Source organism: Gorilla gorilla, chromosome 19 (genome assembly GCF_029281585.2).
Source record: "Gorilla gorilla gorilla isolate KB3781 chromosome 19, NHGRI_mGorGor1-v2.1_pri, whole genome shotgun sequence".
Classification (NCBI taxonomy): Eukaryota; Metazoa; Chordata; class Mammalia; order Primates; family Hominidae; genus Gorilla; species Gorilla gorilla.
In genome coordinates, this window is record NC_073243.2 from 38,410,476 (window position 1) to 38,437,395 (window position 26,920).

The window sequence follows — 26,920 nt, forward strand, 5'->3', positions numbered from 1 at the left end:
CACTGAAGGTCTGGGCGACTACCCAGATTTCATTTCATAAACATTCCTCCTCGTACTCCCTGCTCTTCAGGGGTAGGGAGGCCGACTCTGCAGCAGAGGGAAACCTCTCCCAAGACCCCTGCATCTTTCGGTCTTTTTTTTTTTTTTGGTCCTCCAGTTTTCATGAGCACAGCTTCACATCCCTAGCCTATTGATCTGAGCCACTGTGGTGCCAAGGAGTGGAGAAGAAGTTTGAGCCCCTCCCCATAGACTCCATCAGGAAACCTGAAATAAAATGTAATGGAAGTAAAACTGTGTTGTCTGTGCCAGTGCATCCATAAGCCCAACATGTTTCCCGTCAGCCACATTGCTGTCCTTAAGCCCCTTTGAGAGCTGCCACTGGTTTGACCAGGTTTTAAATGCTTGACAGTCCTTTGACAGTCCTGTTTTGTAGAGAGATTTTATGAATCTCCACTTGCGCTACTGTAGGGGGCAGAGTGACAAAGGTAATTCATTTTCTACTAGTACTTGCTGCTCACCAACTACAACATCAAACACCAAGCAGGTGCTGGGGATGAGGCATCTTGTCCACTGCTGTGTGGGGGCTGCTGTGGACAAGATGTACAAAGGCCCTGCTTTCTTAGGACTACCCTTCCTGTTAGAGGGACTACAGTAATGTATTTTGGGCTTAACCTCATGGTACCCAGTCTCAGCTGATGGAGAGAACACTGAGCTCAGAGTCAGCCTTGAGCTCCTCTAGTCCATCAATGCTCTTTATGTTTCTAGAATGATTTACTTGGCCTCACCCATCAGTTTCTCACCTCCTTTCTTGGAAGGTTTCTGAGACTGACTAAGTCAATGTGCACCCAGATCTTCTAAACATGAAATATTCAGATGATTGGGTCTGGAAGTTTAATTGTGATTATAAAAGGAAATCTGATCAGTTCTGTGTAATAGCAAAAACAGACACACACACTCCTCTCTCCTACTCCCCACCCCCAAGAAAAAAAAAACAAACACCCTGGAAAGAATCTGAAGTTAAAATAAAAAACAGCTGGCAGTGGGCCCATTGTGTGTGATGATAATTAGACAAATGTTTCCCAAGTATGGGATGATCTTATGAAGACAATGGTTAGGAGAAAAAAAAACTTAGGAAAGAATTTAGTGAATCAGTGATTCCTGCTTGCCTACAAAGGATTTAAGTGACATACATGTCTCACAATCTCTAATTTGGTACATTTTATTTATTTATTTCATGCATCCTGGGAAACATATCTTTGGCTAAAAGAGTGAAGAAAAACTTGAGGCTTGATTTACAAAAATTAAAGCCACAACTAGGCCTTGGATCAAGGTTGTGTCCTGGGCCTGGAAAGCCTCATCCTTCATTGGCTCAAACCTTTCCTGCCCTGAGGAAAAAGAGTTAAGAGTCTTAAGCTAAAGCAGCTCTTCTGCCATGTGGGACTCTGACTTGGTTGACCCTCTCCCAGATTGTTGTAATCCTGAGTCTGGAATGGATATTGGTCTGGTTGGGGTGAAGGCTGCCTCCTGCTTCTGGGTGGCTTGGGTTCTTCTGAGCAGGCCTGGGTGGGGGCGGGAGCTGTGGTGGAGGAAAAGCAGGTAACACCAGCAAGCTGGCCAACTCTGTGCAAGATCCATGCCTCCCTTTCCCCTTCCCATCCCCCAACCAAATTGTGCTCTTTAGAAATCATACCTATTAGACATTTACACCTTAGTGTGAATTTTAAGGTCCTATGTTAACTCACTCAGGGTTATTTATCTTTTAAGCTTGGGCTTTGATGGTAAAAGAAAGTAATTTATCCCTATTTAAATATTTTCCAGTATGTGAACATGAGGAGGCTTTTGGTGGAAAAGGATTTGAAAGAGAAATAGGAAACTCTCTAAGTTAGATAGTGCAGGGCTGGGAATAAACTGGTGAAATCCCCTCTGCCAGAGCCAAAGAGAGGTAGCACAGTGGACTAGAGATGGAAGAAAGAGAAACGGTAAGGAGAGTACCTTGGTTTATTATTTTATTTATTTATTCAGATGGAGTTTCGCTCTTTTTGCCCAGGCTGGAGTGCAATGGCACGACCTCGGCTCATTGCAGCCTCCACTTCCCAGGTTCAAGTGATTCTCCTGCCTCAGCCTCCCGAGTAGCTGGGATTACAGGTGCGTTCCACCACGCCTGACTAATTTTGTATTTTTTGTAGAGATGGGGTTTCACCATCTTGGCCAGACTGGTCTCGAACTCCTGATCTCAGGTGATCCACCTGCGTCAGCCTCCCAAAGTGCTGGGATTACAGGCGTGAGCCACCACGCCCGGCCTACCTTGGTTTAATGAATGGACCGGTCTGCTCTCTGCTTCAAAGACAGGAAGAACAGCCAGCCTACAGTGTCTACAGCATTTACCCTGAACTCTTTTTGGGGACTCAGACCTCTTCCCTTGATCCACCCTCAGATTTTACGACAGGTGTGTGTTATCTGTTGATGGGAAAGATGGTGGCTACTCTGTTCAGAACCAGCCTTGGAAATACTTAGAAACAGGGACAACTGCAAAGTGTGTTTGATGCATACAACATACATCATGTCCGTGGCTGATAGGCATTGGGTATTTACTGGTTTGCCTCTATAGAAAATAAAAAGCAGGTTTTAAATTTTCTTTTTAATTAATGAGGGGTTTAAAAAAATAAGAGCCCACTTTCTGAATATAAAAGACACATGCACTATGCAAAAAAAGTGCAAATACAAAAAAGCACAAAGAAGAAAGTGTTAAAAAAAACCCCAAACAACTCAAAATCTTACCCAGAAGTAAGCATGACTAACATTTATGAGAACCACTTTCCAGAGTAACTCTCTAGGCATGGAGGTACTTATAGCTTGATATCTATAGCATCACATGAAAGGGCTGTATCACATGGGCTCCTCTACATGACAGGGCCTGCACATCTTTCCATGACAATGCATATGGAGTTGCGTTATATTTTTCCTTTTCTTTTTTCTTATTTTGGTGTCAAACATACACATAGGAAAGTGCACAAATCACACATGTGTGGTGCAATGAATTTTCACAGAGTGAACACACCTATGTTACCAGCAGCCAGATCAAGAAACAGGATATTTCCAGCATTCCAGAAGCTTGTCTTGCCCCCTTCTCCAACTTCTGGCCTCAGGCAATCTGCCTGCCTCGGCCTCCCAAAGTACTGGAATTACAGGCATATGCCACTGCACCCAGCCTGGTGCCGTATTTTTCACACAATTTTAGTATGAAATTGTATAAAACATACAATTTTAGTGTGATTACTAAGAAGCAAACTAAATCAGGAGTCCACCTCCAGAATTAGAAACACCTCAGTCTCTGATTCTGTTTGTGAAGACATGAGTGTAATAATGTGCCCTCTTTCATTCATATTCTTTACTCTAAGGTGCTGACAGTAGCTCTCTCAGCCTGAATTGTTGATATTACCTGCACCAAACTTTGGCAAGATAATCATTGAGCTACAAGGCTCCAATTACTATTAATTATATACAAGGATCATTACATTTTTTTATTTAAAAAACAATTAATACATTCACATGGCTGAAGAATCAAGACAACATGGAAAGTATGAATCAAGACATCTCGTTCCTATACTGGTGCCTGCTCTCCACTTCACTGGCCTTGAAGTGTATAGCCAGTTATATTCGCTTCTTCTGTATCGCCCCAGTGTTCTTGTAAATGTAAGTGTATTTTTTATTCTACCCCACCTTTTTAATGCAAAAGGTAACATATGGCTTATACTTAGCTTGTCCAACCCATGACCCACAGACCACATGCACCCCAGGATGGCTTTGAATGAGTCCCAACACAAATCCGTAAACTTTCTTAAAATATTATGAATTTTTTTAGTGATGCTTTTTAGCTTGTCAGCTATCGTTAGTGTATTTTATGTGTGGCCCAAGACTATTTTTCTTCTTCCAAGGTGGCCCAGGGAAGCCAAAAAGTTGTTGACACTGCTGGCTTCCACTGTTCTGTGTCCTCCGTTTTGATTTAAGTCTGTATCCTGAGCTCCCTTCATATTGTTGCACAGGGAGCAACAAGGATCTTAATGGTTCTATTAATGAAGGCAGGGGCAGCTACTACATGGAGGAGAACTTGATATTTGAGTACATCATCCTACCTTTTAGTTTTTCTCTTCATTAACGTTTTTCCAGTTTTACATGTGTACGCAATCTTCCTGGAAGCAAAAGAAGCGGTGCCAACCTTCCTCAAAGAAAGGAAGATGGATCACTTTAGCTATTTTTCTCCCTTTCATCTAGAAAAGCACTTTTGGGGAATGTTTTTATACATGGCTTGAGCTCATTATCCAAAGTTGGTCATAAAAAGAGAGTTTGTGCCTGCTTTTGGCTTCATCAGTCACACTCCAGACTCATATCTTCAAACCGCCCCCTTCCCTGGTCTGAAGGCCCGAGTTTCCCACTGTGAGCTGAACGTTGCCACTGAGGTTTCCACCAGAGCACCTTCTCCGTACCTGACACTGATCCAGGCTCTGAGGCTTCAGCACTGTCGGGTAGACAAAGGAAGTTTCTGCTCTCCTGGGGCTTACACCATGGTATGGGGGGCAGAGGACATATACTGACAAACAAGAAACGTTCAGGTAGTGCCAACAGCCATGAAGGCAAAAAAAAAAAAAAAAAAAAAAAGCATGGAAAAGGGGCGAGAGACTAACTAGGTTGTGACTTCAGGTTGGTGGTCAGAGAGGCCTTTCTGAAGAGGTGACGTGAAAGCTGAGCCAGCTACGGGAAGATCCGGGAGAAGAATATTCTAGATAGGAGTTAGAGTGAGGGTGACATGCTTCAGAAACAAACTAAGCATGAGGCTGGCGCCTCATGAACAAGTATAAAAACCTGGGGTTCATCACCTTTCCTGCACATGTAACTGGGCCCTCGCACTTCTCCGATCCCCTCGGGATCTTATCAGTCTCCTGGGAGCCTCCTCAGAAGCCCTGGCAGCCCCTTTGCCCTCAGCCTGCCTTCCACCCCTGCATCCCACTATTCCCAAAGTTGCTGCATCCGCCCAGCTAGTTTCCACTGCCACCGCGTTTCGCCAGCCCTTATTGCCTCCTGTAAGGTTACACTGAATTTTAAAAAGAAACAAACCTTCAAGGCAATTGGAGAGAATGACAACTTGACAGTAATTAGGGCCCCGCAGTCTTGGTTTGTTTTCATTACTTTTACATGGTTATGACCTGGCCCCATCCCCTACCAAAAAAGATCAAGACTATTTCAAATCATTACATTGGAACTGTGGGCTTTGTTTGGTGGCTGACTGTTCCTTTTGTTTGTTTAAATCGTGCAACTTCTTTATCTCCTTTATTTATCTCACCTAGCTTGAATAACTACTTGTCGGGAAATTGATTACCTTTGTTATGAACACAGGTTACAAATGTGTAGAAAGTACAGGACAGAAAGAAAATACTTTTCTTAGTCTCTAGATCTAAGATGTTGTGTCCACATATATAGCCAGGAGATAACTGAAGAAACGATCTACGTTGTTTAAGCAAACACAAAAATAAGTGTTTTTGTTTTGATCTAAGTGACTTAGCACAAATAAAGACTTCTGAAGATAAATGTTTAAAAGAACCTACGGAAGGAGCGGGGCCCACGCCCCCTGCCTGTGGATATGCATGTGTTATTTTAATATCCAGGCCCCAGGTCTCCAGCTCTAGAGCCCCCGTAGGTGGACTTGCAGGGCCTCAGGGACTCCTTTCTCTCTGGAATCCCAGGAGTCTGATGTGATATCGCAGGCCAGCCTGCTCCTGGGGTATCGGACTGCTTCCCTTTCTTCCTGGGCTATGGTGGCTGATTATTTCCATGGAGGGAGGACTGAAGGAGAGGAACAGGCAGGGAATAGGAAGCTCCATACTCTCAAGTCTAAAAGTACAAATTTGGCACCAAGTTCGGGATGCAGGCTTTTATCACATTTCTGTTTCTGGACAGCCCTTTGTGAGTATTCTGTGGTGAGTGAGGTTTAGTCAAAGAAACTAGAATGTCTTTTACATTACTTTTCTCATAAGAGCAGTGCCTTACACTTGGTGAGCATTCAGAGTAGGTTTGGTGATTAGATTGCATTTGTTCATTCAGCAGATATTTTATTGAGCACCTACTTTGAGCCAGGCATTGTTCTAAGGATTGGAGATACAACAATGAACAAACAGACAAAATTTCCTGTTCTTGAGGAGCTTACATGTTTTGAAACAGGGAGCAATTCCAGGTCTGCCACTTGATATAGGGATGATCCCAGGAAAGTATTTTCCTTAGTTCGGTTTTCTTATATCTGTCAAAAAGTTTGACTAAAGCCTTTGAAGACCACTGGCCTGGCCACAGTCTCAGCCCTCACCAGCTGCCTGCCCATGTAACCCTCCCTGAGCTTTGGTTTTCCATCTGAAAAATAGGCATGATAATGCCTTGTTAGAGATATTGTGGTATTAAATAGATAGCATACATAAAGTACTGTGTGTCATATACACTAAGTGCTAAGTGACTGCCATTATTAATACTAGGTGCTCTTGAGGATACAATAAAAATGTATAAAGTATAGTTTCTGCCCCACTGAGATTCAATATCTACTCAGGAGGCCAGACTAAAAGCAAGACATAATCACTGAGCAATGCCAGAGAGCATATAATTAAGTGGTTCAGTAAATTGTAGGGTGCTAACTATAAATGCCATAGGAATTCAGAGGAGGAAAAGATGGATTCAGGCTGGTGGAGGGTTGGACTTGTGCCTGGATCTGCAGGAGAGGCATAAAGAAAGATTCAAAGGGCCTTTCCAGGCCCGAGGACTGAGGCAGAGGTGAGCGTGTGGGTGGTAAGAAGTTGGCTGTATGGAAAGGTAGAGTCAAATCACAGCAGGCAGGGAAAGCCCAGCAGTGGAATTTAGACTTGGTATAAGAGGAGAGAAGACAGATCAGTCTTAAAACTCCCACTCAGGTCAATCTAGGTCAACAGAAGAGAGAGGAGAATACTACTGTCGTTCACTCTGGGTCCTCACCCTGAGTGAGGAAGGCAGGCTGGTGGGTGGGTAATGGAGGAGGGGTCTTAAATAGGGCTGTTTTGGGGAGATGTGAGAACCTATTAACAACCCCCATAGCACTAGTCAGGGATTAAGTTAGTAGGCTTGTGAAAAGCACTTTAAAACTAAGCGGTTTGATTTGTAATGTTAATTTCAGGGTATAATGTAACCTGCAGGGATGGTGCTACTATTTGGCTTGCCAGTCGGGGGCGGGAGGTTATAAGATTTGGCAGAAGCATGGAGAGGACAAACACCAGTCTTTTGTGCGTGCCTCCTTGCCACCTCTCTGCCACCTTTCTCGTAGAGCTGAGGCTGGCAGTGGGGCTCAGGACATTGACACTGCTCCTTCGTTTCAGGGTCAGATTCCCCATTTGGCCAGAGGATTTTGTGATCTGTGCTTTCTGTTTCCGTCCTTTGGTATGAATGACCATCACAAGCAGTGTTCAGAAGACATGCAGTTAGGTGTGCCCAGTAGTGAAAAGGATCCTTTATATTTCACCTTATTTAAATCTAGAGGCTCAAAACATTTCACAAATACCGACGCAGTGGTCTTCTTCAAAGCCTGGATAAGGGGAAAGTCACAAAATAAGGTTAGACAATTCCTGCAGGTTGATGTTATCATAATGGCTAGGAACCTGAGTAGGAAAACATCAGTATGCAATAATCCAGTTAAAGTATCAGGGTAGGAAAATCGTGTTCCTACTTTTCAGATTAAAAAACAAAAGCAGAGAGCAATCAGATAATCTGGCCTTGCTAAAGCTGAGGGAAAGGCTAGGCAGAGAAGTAGGCCCCGAAAGTCCTCTAACACATCACACTAGGTGGCTGCAATCAGAACATTCATTGGTGGGATGATTAAATTAATGTAACCAAGTGTTCTTTGTTAAAAATTTATTTTATAGATAGTTTTCTTATTTTTAACTGTAGTAAAATACATATAACATAAAATTTACCATCTTAACCATTTTTATTATTATTATTATTATTTTGAGAGAAAAAAAGCGTCTCACTTCTTGCCCAGGCTGGAGTGCGATGGTGCAATTACAGCTCACTGCAGCCTCAACCTCCAGGGCTCAAGCCATCCTCCCACCTTAGCTCTCCAAGTAGCTGGAACTATAGGTGCGCACCACCATGCCTGGCAATTTTTTAATTTAATTTAATTATATATATATATATATATATTTTTTTTTTTTTTTGGTAAAGACAGGGTCTCGTTTTGTTGCCCAGGCTGGTCTCAAACTCCTGGGCTTAAGCAATCCTCCTGCCTCAGACTCCCAAAATGTTGGGATCACAGGCGTGAGCCACTGTGCCTGGCCTCCATCTTAATCATGTACAGTCAAGATGTGCAGTTCAGTAGTGTATTAGTTCATTCTCACACTGCTATGAAGAAATACCTGAGACTGGGTAATTTTGAAAGGAAAGAGGTTTAATTGACTCACAGTTCCACAGGACTGGGGAGGCCTCAGGAAACTTACAATCATGGTGGAAGGGGAAGCAAACACGTCCTTCTTCACATGGAGGTAGGAGAGAGAAGAATGAGAATGAAGGGTAGGGGAAAAGCCCCTTATAAAACCATTGGATCTTGTGAGAACTCACTCACTATCACAAAAACAGCATGAGGATAACTGCTCCCATGATTCAATTACCTCCCACCAGTACCCCCAACGACATGTGGGGATTATGGGAATTGCAATTCAAGATGAGATTTGGGTGGGGACACAGCCAAACCATATCTAGTAGTTTTAGTACATTCACTTGTTGTGCACGCAATCTCCAAAATTCTTTTGATCTTGCAAAGCTGAAACTGTACCCATTAAGCAATAACTCCCCATTCCTACCCCCTCACCAAACTCTTGGCAACCGCCATTCTACTTTTTGTCTTTATGAATTTGACTATCCTAGGTACCACATATAACTAGAATCATACAATATTTATCCCTTTGTGACTGGCTTATTTCACTTAGTATAATATCTTCAAAGTTCATCCATGTTGTAGCATGAGTCAGAATTTCCTTCCTTTTAAAGGCTGAACAATATCCCACTGTATTCATATACTACACTTTGCTTATCCATTTATCTGTCAGTGGACAGTATTCATTTATTTTTAAGGCGACTTTTTAAAATTTAATGTTTATATGGGTTACACATTCACATGGTTGAAAATTCAAATAGTATAGAAAAGTAAATGTTGAGTCTCTCTTCTGCCCCAACAGCCACCTAGCTTCTTTCTTCACAAGCCATCAATGTAATTTGTTTCCTGAAGATCCTTCCAGAGTTGTTTACACACATGTACAAATGGTAGCATACTATACATGCTGTTTTGCAACTTGCTTTTTTGACTTAACATTTCTTGGCGATATATACATTCATAGAATGTATACATACATGTACATTGTATTAGTCAGGGTTCTCCAGAGAAACAGAACCAATAAGATACAGAATCTATCTGTACAGACACACACACACACACACACACACACATACACACACACACACACAAGGAGATTTATTATGAGGGATTGGTTCACGTGATTATGGAGGCTAAGAAGTTCTGTGATCTGCTCTCTGCAAGCTGGAGACCCAGGAAAGCTGGTAGTGAAGTTCTAGTCCAAGTCTGAAGGCCCAGGAACCAGAAGCTCTGATGTTTGAAGACAGAAGATGGATGTCCCTGCTCAAGCAGACAGAACAAATTTGCCCTTGTTTAGCCTTTATGTTTGAGTCAGTCCCTCAACAGATTGGATTATGCCCACCCACATTAGGGAGGGTGGATTTTCTTTACTCAGCCTATCTTCTCAAATGCTAGTCTCTTCTGGAAACACTCTCACAGACACACCCAGACATAATGTTTTACCAGTCATCCAGGTATTGCTTAGCCCAGTCAAGTTGACCTATAAAATTAACCATCACAGCTGGGCGCGGTGGCTGACACCTGTAATCCCAGCACTTTGGGAGGCCAAGGCGGGCAGATCACGAGGTCAGGAGATCAAGCCAATCTTGGCTAACACAGTGAAACCCCATCTGTACTAAAAATACAAAAAATTAGCTTGGCATGGTGGCATGTGCCTGTAGTCCCAGCTACTCAGGAGGCTGAGGCAGGAGAATCGCTTGAACCCGGGAGGCGGAGGTTGCAGTGAGCTGAGATAGTGCCACTGCACTCCAGCCTGGGCGAAAGAGTGAGAATCCATATCAAAAAAAAAGAAAAATTAACCATCACATGCATACATACATCATCCACATATCTGCATGATATTCTACTCTGTAATTTATTTGTCAAGTTCTCTATTGATTGATATTTAAATTGTTTACAATCTTTTGCAAATAATTCTACAATTGCAAAGTAACATGGTACATTTGTCATTTTACACAAGTGAGAATACTTGTAGAATAAATTCTTTGAAGTGGAACTACTTCATAAAGTGTTCATTTGTCAAAATGTGAGATTGTGATAGATATTGCCAAACTGACTTACATCAATTTTTACCCCTACCAGCAATGTATGAGGTTGCTTCTTCACACGTTTGTTTATATGATGAACTACTTACTATTTAATCTCAAGTAGTTCAAACGTTGGGAACACCGTAAACGATGCCACAGCCCTATGAAAGGAGCATTCTTCTTCCTTCTTTTTCGCTCTTCTCCTTGGGCAATTTTCAGGCCAGACTTCTGCATTTTTGACTAGGCTGATTCAAGTTGCAGGAGTAGGGAAAATAGATAGCTTAGGTTTGGTGCGGGATAGGGAGCATTTCACCTAGGCCATCTAAAGTGAGTGAGTGACTGAATGCTCTTGTCCAATAGCTGTTTCATGATCTGCCTGAAATGAAGTGGTGGTCTGCATACAAAGTTTCCCAAGTAGGTGTCCACGCCATCAAACCCTCTTCACAATCAGCCCTAATTAGCCACCTCCTTAGGCTGAGCAGGATGTGCAACTCTGCAGCCCGCAGACTCTTCCTCCAGGCCAGACGCCAGCCCTCCCAGCTCAGTAGGGCTCTCAGCGAGAATCTAACACAGTTGCAACCTGATGGGCTCTTCCTGGGGTAAAGACCAACACTCTCGCTGCCTAATCTTTATCAAACACTAGCTGTTTAAAAGCCATTTCAAAGAGAAGTGTCCTGAGTTCCCTGATTTGTTTTGACAGCTAATGATCTAAGTGCCATTTAGTATTGTGAATGCAGACAGCAAAATGACAGAGTGAGACTGGGACCTGGCCAACCCCTTCCAGCCCAGCACATAGTAGTAGGTGCTTACTGGGTGTTCCTCATGTATCTCACTCAAGCCCCAGAACCACTTCTCCAAGTATTATTTCACCTATTTTATAGTCAAGATTCCAGAGAAGCAAAGTAACTTGCTCCAGATAACGGAGCTAACTGATGGTAGAGATCGGGTTTTAACGTTGGTATTGTGCCCACAGCTCCACTGGACCTTCCTGTTGCAGCCTTTCCTTATGGTGTACCTCCTGCCTGGAGAGTCTTCACCACCCCCGCCAGCCCTTCACCCTGCCCAGTCTGGAGCTGGCTCATTAGGAGGCCTGTGGCCAGCCCAGCACAGATGCTCGTCAACCCTGGCCAACTGGAGCTTTCGGAGGGGCTGAAGGCAGTGAGAGATAAAAGGAAAGCACCACCCAGTGTTCCCAGAGAGTGTTGGAATCCAAACTAAACTTCAAGCACTTCCTCCTGTCTGGACTGCCATTCCCCCTATATGCTCATCATGGCCCCTGGCCCTAGCTTGTCCCTGTTGCCCTTGAAGAGTCACTGATCTCTCTCTCTGCCCTTGGGCCAAGCCCTCCCCTTCTCTGCTCCTATAGCAACCACTCCCAACATAGTGAATTATAAAACTGTTCCCACCTCTGTCAACACTGACTAGGAACTTCTTGAGAGTGATATTTGATATTGTTAGGTGCTCACCTTTCTAGCCCCAGTTCCTCACTCAGCATAGACCCATCCTAAAGTATGTTAACCTGAACTGAAATCTCTCACCTGATCCAATAGCACATGGGTAAGAGCCAGGAATCAAAGATGAAGCCAAAAGGCCAGTTGGGGAGGGAGCCACAGAGTGGGCAGATCCAGAACATTTGCTAGGGAAAAGATGCCTGAGGTCCTCCTTAGGGGTGGCAGCCCCATATTCATGGGTGGTCAATCTAGGTTAGAGAAAAAGGGTCAGAGTAAACTATGCCCATCCCATCCCTGAAAGTCCTGGATTCAGGCCCCACCTCTCCTGAGAAGTCCATTCTGCCTACTTCAATCCCATGGATTTCTCTTTTTTGTCTAATTCCAAAGTATTCTTCCTGTGCATTCTTGTATATGGCTTTGTTCTAACTGGACATGACTTTTGACATATAATGTATTTCTCCAAATCCTTACAGCTAACCCTCATATAGCACAGTCTATCTGTCCAACACTGTTCTAGGCCTAGATATATATTTAATCTCATCAATCTTCACAGTGACCCTACATGGAAGGTACTATTATTATAACCTTTCTACAGAAATGGAAATTGAGACACAGAAGTGTTACGTAGGTTGCCCAAAGTCACACAGTTAGTAAGTGGTAGGGCCCAGAATCAAACTCAGGTAGTCTGGCTTCAGAATCTATGTTCTTAATCATCCCAAGTGGAATGGAAGTCCCTGGAAGGTCACACTTTCACCCACTTCCCACCAATCTGTGGACCCCCGCACACTGAGTAAGAATCTCAGTAACATCTTTTGAAGAACAGTGGGCAATAGGATAGCTGACCCAGACCTGCCTATACCTGGGGATGTTATAGCTTAGGTCAGGGGCCACCTGGGTTTCAAAAAGTGTTAGCTCTTTTTGATATCCCTTTATGGTATTATGGTCAAGGATGCCTTTGGGTGTAGATCATGTCTTGGAGATCTTCTCCTCCTAGCCTTCCCCTTTCTGTGGATCTCTGCTGATTTATTCCCAGTAATAAGGGAAGGAAGCCAGCAGGCACTTTTCCCAAGGAGTGTTAGTGTGTGTTTGTTCTTCATTAATGAGATGGTGGAAGCCATGCCAGCTGGAGTTTTACTGACCTGAAAGCCCTTGAATCTGACGTTTCCAGTATTGCCTTCAGTCTAGGAAGTAGACCCCAGAAGCTGACAGTGACAGAGCAGGTGAGTTTTACAGGTTGGAGGTGCCCTAGGGTTGTGGGGGAACTGGGAGTTACTATTCCCACTGTCTTAGGTGGGGGTGGAGGAAGTAGATCTTTAGCTTCACAAACAAATGGGTTAATTTACACAGTCAATTACTGCTCTTGCATTCACTTATAGTTCCTAGAAGGGTGAGGAAGAGAGAGAAAAAGGGGATAGACCTACTGGGATAACATGAATTAGATCTTGGATAACAGATTTCTGACCAGCTCATTTTTCCCAAGGTGCAGCATAGCAGAGCTTTTCCTCTACCACCCAGGCCTCTTTGGGGCTCAATTTGCATGAAGCATGAAGTTAGTGCTTGGAGTGTGTTTACTCTCTTCTGTACGTGGATCATAGCATTCTACCATCAGGAAAGTAAACCAGCCCTAAATACCACATTGAGAAGACCAAGGGTCTCGATTAGCCACTTAGCGCTGGGGCTTGACGCAGGCACTCCTGCACATCCCACCCCCTTGAAATCGAACCAGAGTGATTTATGCCGGGTTAGAAGTAAAGGAGGCTGCTTTTAGTTATTTCACTGCATGTGCCTCCTGCAGGGTGGCCAGCTGGTGAAACACCCGTGTGGGCTGCTCGAGTTTTCATATTGATTTGCAAAGGCTCCCACTGATCCAAATGTCATAGCTGGTCTAGTATTCAAAGTTTAAATTCCTTGATTCGGGTCAACTGTTTTGTGCAAACCGAACCTGACGACAGTCTGCCCAGAATGAGCAACTATGAACACTGATTCTAAGATGACATGACAGATCTTCAAACAAAGAAATCCGAACTTGCATATTTGCGGTGGTCACCTGCGAGGTCGACACTGACAGTTTTCTTGTTCATGAAACAGTTTTGGAATCTCTCTTTGGAACTCCAGAATTTACAGTACCTTCTTTTGCATGCCTGAGGAATAGCAAAGATTTGGTTTAATTGAGGGTGCATCTGATTTTTGGAAACTATCAAAAATAGTTTAGAGCCAAATCTGGTGGGTCAGGGCAGTAATCATATTGGGTGATACCATTTGGGACTTAAACCAAAAAGCATAATTGTCAAGTAATAGATTTAATTTTCCTCCTGAACCAGCCCTGAAGGATGCCAAAAAGAATAGTATAGTTGTTTTAGGCAATTGCAGCTTCCCAAAGTATTGATATCAACTTTAAAGGGCTAGCATTTACTTGGCTAAAAAGGTTATGAATTACTTGGGTTTTTAAAAATCATTCTTATTACTTAAAATCACACACATTTATGTAAAAACTCCTCCTCCTCTTAAATAACATGTGATTTCGTTGGCGTTTGAGCTTATTAACCAGCACTGTTTTTCCTGTATTTGTCATAGGCCATTAATTTATTTCAATAGTCCTACCATCACTCCTGTGTTTTCACTGGCAGCAGTCCAGTTCCTGAATGTACTGCCAAGCAAGGAGCAAGTAGTTTATCATAACAAGGGGCCAGGATTATTGTCGAGAAAAGCAGAGGGAGGTCGCATCTGCCCTGCCGGTCAGGGGCTGGAATTTGATTTGGGCTTCTTTTTTATCCAGGGCAGTTGTTCCAGGGAGGTCATCCTCTGCTGTTCAGTTCGTTTCACTGTGATTTGCTGAGCACTAAACCTGGGCCTGGCATTGGGCTTGGCACTTGAGAAGGTTTAAAGAGAAGGAGAACATGGTTGCGCCGCACCCCCGCCCCCCCTCCATCGCCTCAGGGAGTTCATCAATAACTGCAAGTGAAGAAAAGGCAAACGCCATGAAAGAGGTGCAAATAAAATGCCATGGGGCCACACAGGGGGAAAGACAGAAAAAGGCGTCCCAAAGCAAGGGGATTGGAGGCACCGCCCACAGAGGGTGGCAAGGGTGGCATTGGCAGTGTTGGTGCAGAATCTGCGGCCACCTACCCTTCTTCCAACAACCCAGTTCCCAGCCAAGCAGTGACAAGCCAGGCCAGTTCCATGTATGGGATTACAGCGTTAGGTGAGAAGTTAATCACAAACATGAATCAGCCTTGTTTTTCCCTTCTAGGCTCAGCTCCCGAGCTCTGCAGGAGAGTGGGCAGGGCCCCTCGCTGTATGTACAGGAAATCATACTGGGGGAAACATGAAGCCAGCCATTTCTCACCAGGGCCAAGCTGTTACCTGCATCTTGAGATTATAGGGGAATTTATTACGTTACATAGGAAGAGAATCCCCTTGGTGTGACAGGCAGGAAGAAAAACCATTCAAGGGCCAACTGACTTCTTCAGTTCCACCCAGGCTGTGACCACTGGGCAGTGTCTCATTTCAGGGCCCCCACACGCCCCACCCCCCGATCCCAGCTCTGTAGCTCCTCTAGGTCAGAAACCCTTTTGTGCTAAGGTTTCTGTTCTCTGTTTTCTCCCAGCCCAGATGGCCAGCCTATACAGAAACTCCACTTGTCTAAACCAGCAGGACTGGGTTAGGACCTGTGGTTCTGCCAAAAACCCTGCCTAACCCTCTCCTGGAATGTCCCACACTCTCAGCCACTCTTATGTTCCCTCACATCCTTACTACTTCAGCTCTAGAGCATCCCACTTGCCACCTAATATTTGCAGGGTGGCTGTCACTTGCAAAGACTGGCAATAGTGTCTGTCTCCATTGCGTTGGAACCCTCTGGCCCTGTTTTCAGATTTCATAAATGCCACCCCTCTGTCTTGATGCTGACCTGGCTGGGCAGCCTTTTAGTGAATGCTATGCTTGGCTCAGAGTCACACCATCATGAAGTATTTCCCTCCCTTCTGAATTCTGTTTGCAAAATCCTCAGTTGCCAGCAGCTCCCTACAAAGAAAAGCCCTCAATATCATCAGAGGAAAGTAAACTTCTCTAGAATCTTAGTAAATCTTAATAGGTAGCCAGTATTGCAAAGTGTTTTATTTATTTCTTTCTTTCATTTCTTTTAGAGCACTAAAGTTACTACATGCAACTAATTAATCTGAAAACTTTAGTGACTTTGACTTCATAGGTCATTGCACAAGCCTACTAATGTTCGAGAAATTCCATTTAACTCTGGGTTTGAATGTCACATCTATTTAGCAAAAGGAGTCTAATTCTTTTTTTTTTCCTTCTGCCCCAAGAAATGTTCATCTGGGAAACAAGAGCTAGGGAGTACTAGCACCAAAAGGGTTTCTTACTGTTAAAACTTAAGTCAGTCTCAAAGTTGGAGTCAAAATTAAAGCGGACTTTGGCAGTTTGATTCAGAAAAGAAAAATCCTGAAGGGAGTGGATGGCCCAGAGATGGCAAGCGGGAGATGACTGAGGAGGCGTGAGAAGAGCTCACAGGAAAAGTCACACACAACACATCATTCAGGGAGGTTTTCTCCCTTCCTAACCAACAGAGCTGCACAGGGGAGGGCCCAGATAACGTATGTGACCAGACACAGACATGTGTCCTTTTAACATAGACACACATACGCCAGAGGTTAGGCACACATGACACCCTTAAAAGTCAAAATCACTTGTTATTAACAAAGCCCATGCTCACATCTGGGCAAAGGTGAAGGGAAGGGGACGAGATCACACACAGACACACACACACGCACACACTCACCCGAGACACGGATAAACAAGCATGCTGCCTGGAGCTGTCACCTCTCTCTGTAACAGACTGCAGGGGTCTTCTCTTGGGCCTCTCCTGGTGTGTTTCAGGGCTAATTGTTTTCTCAGACCTCTGTTTTTACTTTCAACACAATTCAACACATTAACAGCTCAGCTTAGCCAGGATATGCCAAGACCATGGGTTGGGGGAGGAAGGGAAGTGGTGCCCAGAAGAGGTGCATAGGGTGGGTGAAGAGACAGGGGTGGGCCTGTGGCGATGAGGGAATTGGGGCATGAGCACCAGCACCTTAGAAAACATCTGTGCCTCAAAAAAAGCTTACGGCCAACCTCAGGAACCAAATTCACAAAAAGTCTCAGTGGAAGGTGGCGGCCTCGTGCCGAGGCAAGCTGTTTGTGGGACAGCCCGTGATGATGGCAGATGGGAGGCTCAACAGTTAAGAGAGCTTCTGGCTTTCAGAAGAGAATTGACAACAGCCCCTGGCAAACTGACGTCATACTAGATTCTTAAAAACCCTGCGGTTTGGCCACTTTCCAACCTACCTGCTCACTTGGACGTTCCAAGGTCACCTGAGTGAGGCACTCCTCAGATGTGGGGTTTTACACTGTTCAACAGCTGATGAATTTCAACCCTGTTGCAACTACCTTTCTAGGTAAGTGAGGGAAGTTTTAGGGAAATGAATCAAATTTCCCTTACACTGACTCAAGTGGAAGAATTAGTCCTTTAATTCTGAAGGATGGTTGAAAAATGCTAATGGACATTTATATTCGGAAAATGGAAACAACTTTTATAAAATTCCAGTCAGTTTTCCAAATACTTCCCACTGACGCACTGAGGATGTGTTCTAGTTCTTTCAACATAAAGCACACATTTAGGTAGTCCCCATATAAAGGAACGAGATACACAGAACCTCACCATTGAAGGACTGGTGGTGCATGGAGACAGTGTGTCTTGAAGATTCATGCTCCAGGAGACACCCAGGTAGCTAAACGGTGTGCTGGGCCCAGTGCCTTGCTGTGGCCTTCCCCACCATCATTCTACCCGGCCAGCAACTGCTCAGTGGCAGAAGACCAACAACATTCTACACACAAGGAATCTGAGGTCTTTCTGGAGAAACAATGCCTATCCACCGAGGGAGGGGCCTGGGGCCCAGTAACTGAAGGGAGAGCTCAGAATTGAAAGAAATGTTGCAGAATGTCTAACAGGTTTCAGTGAAGATGCCATCTCCTAATGGCCTACAACCCTTAGAAGGCCCAGCACTTTGTTAGATGCACAGGATGCAGTGTGGAGCTCCATCCTCATGCAAAATTTATAACACAATCAATCCATGGCGTCTGTTTCCCCAATTGGAAGAAGCTTTTAGTGTATTTAAATGCCAAAGAGAAAGAACAGAGAGAGGTAGAAGATATGGGAAAGGAAGAGAGATTGGGAAAGAGGCAAGAAGCAAGAATCCAGAGAACAAGTGGAGGGGTTGGTCATGAACAGAGGAAGCAGCCTCTTTCCCTGTCATAAGAGGGTAGGACCCGGCTGCAATTGGGCTTATAGGTTTGGAGTCTGAGCTACTCACCCACAGCTGCTCACTGTTTGAATTTTGTGTGTAGGCAAGAGCTGGCACATGTCACCTAAGTATTTTTGCAAGCACTCAGTCTTTCGGAATTGGAGCTGAACAAGGGGAAAGAGAACAATGGTGAGTAGTCAGGATCCTGAATGGAACAAGGCTGTATGACAGGAGTCTCTTGTATTTGTATGATGTTTTTGATATTTTTCCAAACTTTTCACTTTGGAGTGCTCAGAGTTAATCAGAGAAGCTGGAAGACACCCTGGAGATGTTACTCATGCAGAGCCCAGAGATGACAGGTCTAGCAGATCCCGGAGGCAGAGCACTTGGTTCAGCAAAGTCTTTAGGGGCCATGGAGGAGCAATTTCAGCCCAGGTCTGGGTGTGCTGTCTGGTGCTCAGCCAGGAAAGATGACAGCGGAGCTGCTGCATGACACCTATTGTTGTTCTACCTGGAAAATCTCTTAAATGTGAGCATTTAAATTACACCCTCTCTCTGTCCATTTAAAAATGAAACCACCTATACCCAGTTATTTCAAATGAAAGCACCTTATTCTTAGGGTTAGTGACTTTGCTTTTACAATGCTGTGTTTCCAGAGTCTCACACAGCCCCTGGCACATAAGAGTCATACAAGAACTCCTTGAGTAAATGAATGTCTGTAGGACAAGAAAGTACCAAGAATAAAAATGAGAAAATAATTTGGAAATGCATGAAAACCCACTGAAGCAATTTCTACTTCCTCTCCATCCTTGTGGATTAAAAGGTTAATCTGACATTTGAATGAAAGATTTTAAATCCTTAACTTCATTATCCATCCACTGTTAACATCTTGTTTGTAGATCCTTTTAGATTTCTTTTCATATACATATTTTTTTCTTTCTCCCATTTTGCATTAATGGGATCAAACAGCACATCTTATCTTATGAGCTGTTTTTCTCTTAGCAGTACACTTCAGACATCTTTTCCCAATGTCGATAGATACCATTTTGGTGTCTAGTTCTAAGTGACAGTAAATGTTGTGGATAGACATAAGATCACTACCCAAAGGACTATGGGAGAACACTGGTGACATCTGCATTTAAGGGGCAGGCAGAAGAAGAGAGACCCATGAGAGACTCGAAAATGGGCCAAAAAGATGAGGGAGAAGCATGGAGAAGTAGTAACACAGAAGTAAGGAAGGAAGAAGTTTCAAGGAGGAGAAAGTAGCCACTCGCCCAAATGCTGCTGAGAAGTTTGATAAGTCAAGGGCTGAGAGGTATAATTAATTCAGCAAGAGGTGAGTATGTTATGCTTTCCACTTTCCACTGTCTCAACTTCCTCATGCTGTGAAATGAGAAAGGAGATTCTTGTCTGTTTACCTCCGGGGCAGGAGCATTCTTTGGCTTAAAGTGATGTGAACTTTGTGTTTTGGAAAGGTATTGGTTAGGATCACATTTAGCTGCATTTAAGAGAAACCCCAATACAAAAGACTTAACCAAATGGATTTTATTTTGCTCAGCTGAGAAGAAATGTTGAGGCCGGCAGTCAAAGGGTTGTTACAACTGATCAAGGTAGTCAGCAAGGACTCACACCCCTTTAAGCTGCGGATCCACCATTCTTTGAAGATTTTCTCCTTGCAGTTGCAAGGTGGCTGCTCTGCCACCAACCATCATGTTTACATTCCAGTCAAGAGGACAGATCAAAGGAGGATGTGCAAAATGTTCATATTATCTGATTTTTTCCATTTCCATAAGAAACTCTACCCCCTAGACTTTGCTTTCACATCATTGGCCACAACTGGGTGGCATGGCTGCTGTCATGTGTCGGAATATCTGGAGATGGGAATATTTTCTCCTGAGCACGTTGCCAACCATTTCTTCTGACAAGGAAGAAGGAAACAGACCGTAGGGAAGCAACCAGTGGTATCTTCTATGGGGTGATTATATGAGAAAGATTAGGCCTGAGCATAATGGCAGGCAGGCTTCTGAGATTTAATACATCTCTTTGTAAAAGGCAAAAATATTAAAGCAATCCATTTAATTCTAACAGGAAGTAAAGAATAAATCACAATCAGTCCCAGGCTGGTTTTCCTCATAAAGTAGGTCAATTAGAGGGATCAGTGTCAGCTAAACCTCTGTATTCCAGTCCTTTCAGTTTTAATGACAGGCCCCTTATATTTTAAAAGTAAATTTCACCTTGCAAAAATAGTTGGAAAGATCCAAGCTCAGCAAGTTGCTAGGAGACCTGAGGGACCTTACTGGGTGAGCCATCTGGGGCCTGAATTTCTCTTTCCTGATGATAGATGCGCCTGAAACCTGTTCGGTCTCCAAAGTTGGTTGGAAGTGGGTGGAATTTCAGCTCTGAGCAAACACAGGGAGATTCCCCATCACCAGGCCGCAGCAACTTCTGCAGGGAAGAGCTGCCGCCAGTTCTCTGAGGTAGAAAGAGAAGCCAAACTGCTGAAGTAGAGAAAACGTTTCCCAACCTTCCTTCATTAAGCAGTAACCCAGCTACAGCTGTTCCATTTTCTCCAAGGCTCCTCTGCCCTCATCCTGTTAAAGTTTTCTCCCTAGGGGGCTGGTCTCGAAACAGCATGCTACTAGGGGAAAGGGTCTGTGAGCTGCAGCCCACGATAGCTGAGGCCATCTGCAGATGCCACGATAGATTTGCTTTTCTGCCAAGCCCCCGCCATCTCTCTGCCCCCATCTCCCTGCCCTCCACATTGCTAGAATGATATCTTTGTTAGCTAAATGTGAGCACATGCCAGAAGCCGTTCATCTAAATGAGCAAGTGCTTTCTGGGAATAGGCCTGATGAAAGAGAATCCGAGGAGAGCTCTGTAAGCCTGCCAAGCCCTGGCTGCTGAAAGGAAGGCAGTATTATTTTCAGAGGATGGGGTGTGCCAGGCGGTGGTGAGACACCAGGAAGAGGCAGAGTCGCTTAGCAGGATCTTCATTCTTGCCCTGCTCTCCCGGCCCAGCACCCTCCCGCTGAGGATGGGAGATGGCTCTGGGGAAATTCCATTCCGTAATTCATTTAAGCAGGATAAACAGAGCTCCTGCTCTGGAGGATCCAGCCCTGAGCAAAAGGCACTTGGAATCGACATGGGGGGCTCGAATGTCCCTGTGAAACATAAACATAAGGAGGCAGGAGACATGAGATGCAGCCGGCTCTGACCCCAAAAAGCCATGGGACCTGAGTAAGTGACTTCGCCTCTCTGTTTTGGTCTCTCAGTAAAGTGATTCTGGGCTTTGTGGATCCCCGAAGGGCTGCAAAGGTTTTTTAGAGTTTCCACAGACATTATTTGATTAAATTTGATTTAAAATTTTTCAACAATGTTAAAAAAATAGGAGATAATCAAAAATGACATGGGCCAAATTTTAACCCACTGAAGACTGCCAATGTGTTCATTATAATGCCGTGTAAACACCTACTTGTGGGTAAACCTTGGAATGAAGTTGTCCTGCCGTCTGTTTAATAGAAGAGTATCTGAGGTTGCAAGGAAAGCTATCTTTGAAAAATAGAAAGAAAAAAACAGTTACCATGTGCAACTAGTTATCTGAATAAGGATTTTCTCCGTATTGCACAACGAAGCATTCCAGAAATAAGCAGACCTGACTCCTCTTATCCATCTAACTTCACTTTTTGGGGGTCAACAAAATAGCCTTATTACCTCAGTGACTAGCCTACAATTTACCTTCATTTTAACTTCAAAATGTATTAGCACTAATAAAATACTGCTTTGTCTAATTATCTGTATAACTGTTCTAATATGGTTATATTACTAAAATATTTGAAAATCACTAGAGCAGAGACTGCAAAGGGGCCTCAGCTATTATGAAGGTTCTGGGACCAGGCACATGCTGTGGGTCAGGCAATCACCAAGACAGGAATGCCACATGAAAACGGGCAGCAGTGAGCAAGCAGATTTCATGGGGAGGGGACAGTTCCAGATACCTTCCACATAGCAGGCACTCAATAGCTGTTTGTTCATTGTCAACAAATAGAGCCAACCCTTGGAAGGGGTGTGGTTCTGTTCTAGATTCCTGCACATCCAGGAATTCGTAAAGGAGCAGGGCAAAGATGAGGGTGTAGCATTGGCAAGCAACGAGGAGATCAGACTGGCTGCCTCAAAGTGTTTATGGGGGAGTGGGTGCAGTGGGAGAAGAGAATGTAAACTTTGGACTTTCGAGAGTGACCTCTCAGCTGGTAAGCAGCCCTTAATCCTTGCTGCTGATTTCAGAAAATGTTCTGTTTAGGACCACAGGCAGAATTGCTGCCTACTGGCCAGGAGAACCTTGTAACCTGCTGCCAGGGTGTTTGGTTTCATAGAACTGGAAGGAGCATGATACTCTCCCATCACTGCCACTTCATTCCTACAGTGGTAAGTTGAGACAGCAAGTCTCATGCTAGATAGGAATCACCTGGAGAACTTGTTAAAACACAGACTTCTGGACCTTAACTCTCAGAAATCCTGATTCAGTGAGTTTAGCATGAGGCCTGAAAATTTTCATTTCTAACAAACTCTCGACTGAGACTAATACTGCTAGTCCCTGAACAACATTGAGCACTATCTTAAATATTGATAGGACACTTAATATATCTTGGTCATGGTGCAGGGGGGCTACAGAAGATGGGGAAAAGCTCCTCAATAGAATAACCAGGACAGGGTGTCCTTTTTCACGATTGATGGGTGGCATGGATTAAAGAGAAATCTCAGATCTGAATCCACAGATGGAGGAGGGAAGTCCCATGAACATGGAGCAATAGGGCAGGGTACCCATCTCTGACCCAGCTTCCATATAGTTGTCAGAGAACAACGTGAAGTACAGAGAACAACGTGAAGATGAAAAGCAAGTTCAGGTCAAGAGGAAGCCCTAGCAAAATGAGCATGAAAAATGAGAGAGAGTCCAAACGTGCTCATACAGCATCCTCAATGTTGGGGCTAGCAGTCCATGGTTATCTGAGCAGTGGGATGAGGCATGTTCTTGAAAGTTCTGTTGTGGGAAGAATGTCCATTTGATGTCAAGAGCGAATCTTGCCCATGGTTACAGATTCAATAATTTGTCTAGTCACCCACCACTCACCCTATTTTCTTTATACTGCTCTTATTTTCACAATGAATACCTTTCTTTGGCAAAAGAGATGCCGGAATATTCCCCTTCCCGCATCATTGGTTTAAAAAGTATGTACAGCTTGACAGGATCTCAAAAACAGCCATCATCTTTTGATGTAGTGTCTCTTTGCCAACATGGTGGTAAATGTAGCCATGTTGTTTTCAAATTTGCTGTTAAAATTCTGTTCTAAACCTTTTGAAAGAGACAAACAGATGTCATACAGGGCAGGGTGTTGTGGCTTCAGTTGGGAAAATCATATGACTCACTCCTATAAATGTGTTGAAATACTTTCTTTCTTCCATAATTTAGCCACAAGTGTTAATTAAAGCATCAAATGCATATTTGGACCTATAAAATCTTCATAACCAGCCAAAGCAAAAGGAAAAGCTATTGAACACTTGGAACTTTAAAAATACATTTTTGAAATGGCCATATTGGAGTTGAACATTTTCTTTAGCAAAGCTAAACTCCAAAAAAGAAAATAGCAACTAAGACGTAAAGCAAATTGCTTTTAAGAATGATCCTGTGGTGGCCAGGCACGGTGGCTCACACCTGTAATCCTAGCATTTTGGGAGGCCGAGGAGGGCGGATCACCTGATGTCGGGAGTTCACGACCAGCCTGACCAACATGGAGAAACCCCATCTGTACTAAAAATACAAAATTACCTGGGCGTGGTGGCGCATGCCTGTAATCCCAGCTGCTCAAGAGGCTGAGGCAGGAGAATTGCTTGAACCCGGGAGGCAGAGGTTGCGGTGAGCCAAGATTGCACCATTGCACTCCAGCCTGGGCAACAAGAGTGAAACTCCATCTCAAAACAAAAACAAAAACAAAACAAAAAAAAAGAACGATCCTGTGGCAAAATTGTTTTACTTTGAAGAACCAGCCTAGAATGTATTTGTAGTGAGTGCTCCATATTTACATATGGTAGAGATGGTCCTCAACTTAAAAATAATTACAAAAGCCCATTTTCAAGTTGGCGTTAAGAACTAAGAATACGTTTTCTCATTTAAAAAGTCATTGAACGTGGTAGAAAAGTGCCAGGATGGACACACACAGGCTCCACAGCCTGTGATTAAGTTGGATAGTGGAGCAAAGGGTGTTCACCTGAGTGAATGAAGCCAGTATCTCATGAACAGGGATCTGCAGTGGGAAAGAAGACTAGGAAGGGGAATGAAACCTCTTTCCCAGCGTTCCCCCATCCTTTCCTGGATGTCTGAGTGTTGAAAATAGGTTGTTTTATTTATTTATGTTTCAAATAAATACATTTTAAAATATTTCTTTAATTTTTTAAATTTATTTTAGAGACAGAGTCTCACTCTCTTGCCCAGGCTGGACAGCAGTGATGAGGTCATAGCTCACTGCAGCCTCAAACTCATGGGTTCAAGCAATCCTGCCTCAGCCTCCCAAGTAGCTGGGACTACAGGTGCATGCTGACCATGCTTGGCTAATTTTTTAATTTTTTGTAGGGATGAGGTCTCACTATGTTGCCCAGGGTCAAATAAGCACATTTTTATTGAGTATCCTATGTGCCAGATATTATGCTGGGCCACAGGATGTAATGAGAAAGACTGAAAGATCCTTCCCCTTAAGGAGCAAATAATTTAAGTGGGAAAGAGACAATTTAATAAAGAATTACAAGAAACAAAAAAAAATTAAAAGAGAAAGAATTATGGCCAGGCACGGTAGCTCATGCCTGTAATCCTAGTATTTCGGGAGGCCAAGGTGGGCAGATCACCAGAGATCAGGAATTCAAGACCAGTCTGTCCAACATGGTGAAACCCCATCTCTACTAAAAATACGATAAAAAAGTAGCCAGGTGTGGTGGCACACACCTGTAATCCCAGCTACTTGGGAGGCTGAGGCACGAGAATTGCTTGAACCTGGGAGGTGGAGGTTGCAGTGAGCTGAGATGGCGTCACTGCACTCCAGCCTGGGTGACAGAGTGAGACTCCGTCTCAACAACAACAACAAAAAGAATTACAAGCAAAAGCTTATGAGATTACAGAAGCATCTGACTTATATTTGGTGAATCAAGAAAGGCTCCCTAGAAGAAGCAACATCTAACCTAAGGCTTAAGAGATAATAGCCCAATGAAGCGGTCAGAGGGGCAAGGGGAAAAGGAATGTTTTCAGGCTGGAAAGCAGCCTGCACAAAGTACCCAGGACATGAGGCATTGGGCTGGTGGGGTAGGGAGACACTGTGATGGGTTCCATTTTGGAGGTGTTGATTGATGTGTCTGTGAGGTGTAGATTGTCCTGTAGACAGTTGGGTACAGGGATGTGAAGCTCAGGAGGGAAATCTGGGTGGAGAGTACAGACATGGGAGTCATCAGTATGAAGACAGTGGGAGTGGATGGGGATGGGACCCAAGAAGCCAAGAAAATAGAGAGTCAAGAAGTAGGCAGAAGTCACCAGTATCAGGGCTTTGGGGAGGTCACGTAAGCCAAGAATGGAAGTTTTCATTGCATTTCGTCATAACGTCACTGGTGATTTGAGCAAGAGCAGTTTCATAGCAGGAAAACAGGCAGAAGGCAGATGAAGTGTGTTGGAGCTAGAGTGGAAGGTGAGGACCTGGAGAGCACACAAGGCAAACGACTCTTCCAAAACCCTTGCTGAGAGAGGGGGCAATGCCAGAGTGGAGCGGGAGTTTAGGGAGAGGACATTTTTGCTTGTTTGCTTAGATGGCAGAACAGACGGAGGGAGGCAGTAAAGATAAAGCAACTGAAGATATTGGAGGCAAACAGGAAAGAACTAAAGTAAGGTCACCGAGAGAGCAGTAGCAGGTGGGATCCAGTATGGGAGGAGGACTCAGCCCAGATGGAAGGATGGTGGAAAGATGGGTGCTTGCAGGTTGTTTTGGAGAGTTGGTGGAGTTAGGAACAGGAAACTGAGGAAGTTCTTATGGGTTTTCTCTGTGTGAAGGAAGGCAAAGTGTCCTTTAAGAGTGAGGGGGAGAGGGAGGATCTGAGACCTGAGGGGCAAAGAGGACTGCTCTCTCTTCAAACATCTCTGTGTGCAGCTTTCTTCAGCCCCCTAGGGTCAAAGTGCTCCCCTGCTGCCTTAATCTTCAAGCTGTGCCCTTTTGTCCCCACCTACCACCTAGCTCCCTTTCTGTATCATCAACATTTCCATATTTCAACCTGGCTGCCTGGGTGTCAGAAGGGAAGTTAGACCAATGTCTCATAACCCTATTGAGGCGTTTGTATTTCTGTGGAAACAATCATGTTAACCTAAATAAACCTCTAATTCAAGAGTTTCAACAGAGGAACAGATGGAGTGAATAGTTCTGGGCAGTGGCCAGGATAACTATCTGGAGTCTTCCTTTGGGGTACCTTTTATCCACACGGTGATCTAAAAGACAAATGCAAATAAAACAGGAAGGTCTGCAGACCTTCAGGTGCAGGGAAGGCACTTTGCAGCCAGCTTCATTATCTAGATGGAACGAGATCTGAGAGCAAAGTTCTGCATGCTCTCCCAGCTCCAGCTGCTCCAGGACCTGGAATGGCCCATCATCTAGAGATTGTGGCTCCTGGAACAACCAATACAGTTAAAGCTCACAGCCA

The 26,920-nt window shown here is 44.1% G+C and overlaps 1 long non-coding RNA gene across 1 annotated transcript in view; it reads left to right on the forward strand.

Annotated features, from left to right (window-relative positions):
* The first annotated feature begins 21,159 nt into the window (after positions 1–21,159).
* LOC134757594 (uncharacterized) overlaps positions 21,160–26,920 on the forward strand; it is a 28,434-nt gene continuing 22,673 nt past the window's right edge. The window contains exon 1 of the long non-coding RNA XR_010131749.1: positions 21,160–21,439. This is a non-coding gene — a long non-coding RNA (uncharacterized lncRNA). The remainder of the gene's footprint in view (positions 21,440–26,920) is intronic.